Source organism: Elephantulus edwardii, unplaced genomic scaffold (assembly GCF_000299155.1).
Source record: "Elephantulus edwardii isolate Elephantulus edwardi_28Jun2011 unplaced genomic scaffold, EleEdw1.0 scaffold00101, whole genome shotgun sequence".
Lineage (NCBI taxonomy): Eukaryota > Metazoa > Chordata > Mammalia > Macroscelidea > Macroscelididae > Elephantulus > Elephantulus edwardii.
The window spans coordinates 8,448,858-8,450,083 of NW_006399851.1; positions in this window are offsets into that span (position 1 = coordinate 8,448,858).

Below are 1,226 nucleotides of genomic sequence, written 5' to 3' on the forward strand. Positions count from 1 at the left end.
TCTGTCACGATGTTGTTGATTATTCCATTGGTGAGCACCCTTGCTTCTGTGGTGTTGAGATGAATCCATATTGAAGGCTGTGGTCTTTGATGTTCTGCAACAAGTCTTTCAAGTCCTGCTTACTTTCAGCAAGCAAATAGTGCCTAACACAGGTTGTCGGATAAGTCTTCCTCCAAACCTGATGCCACATATTTCTTCATTAGTCCACCTTCTCAAATGATTTGCTCAGTACACAGTTTAAATAAATATGAAAAAAGGATACAACTTTTTTAAATCGTTACCTTGTTCTGTTTGAGTAATATCTTCTTGGTTTAGGTTTCACGTGAGCATAGTTAAGTATTCTGGAATTCTCATTCCTATCAATATTATCTATAATCTGTTATTATTCACACACACAAGTGCCTTTCCATAGTCAATAAGACACAAACATCCTTTTGGTATTATTTGTTTTCAGGCAAAATACATCTGAAATCAGCAATGATATCCCTTGTGGCTGATGGCCTGCCTGAAAACCCATGTCTGTATGGAAGCGACCACATAGATGACAAGCTCTAGGGGGGAAGTTAGAAATCAGTAGTACAAAATAAATCCTGTTATATTGTTGTTAGGTGCCAATGAGTCGGATAAAACTCATAGCAACCCTATGAACAACAATCTGAACCCTGTCCTACTCTGTGCCAAACTCACAATCTCTGACATACTCAAGGTCATTGCTGAAGTCCTTGTGTCAATCCACCTGGTTGAGAATCTTCCTCTCCTTACCCATCCCTCCATCCTTTCAAGCATGATGTCCTTCTCCAAGGAGTAGGCTCTCCTAGCAACATGTCCAAAGTATGTGACATGAAGCTTCACCATCCTTGCCTCCAAGGAGCATCCTGCTTCACTTTCTCCAAGATATGTTTGTTCCTTTACTCTCTCCAACACCACAACTCAAAGCCATCATTTCTTCTTCTGCCATCCTTATTCATTGTCCAGCTCTCAGATACATAGCAAGTGATTGAAAAGAACATGGTCTGATTCAGGTTCCCCTTAGTCCTCAAACTAACATCACTGCATCTCACTAATTTGAAGAGATCTTTGACTACAGACTTTGCCAGTCTGCTGACTGTCAATACCAAGCATATTGGTAGGAATGGAAAGAATAAGTAAATTAAAGTAATTGGTCTTTTCTCCAGCTGTCTTGATGTTGCCTTAGTCCAGTGGTGAATATTTTTGTTTCCTTGATA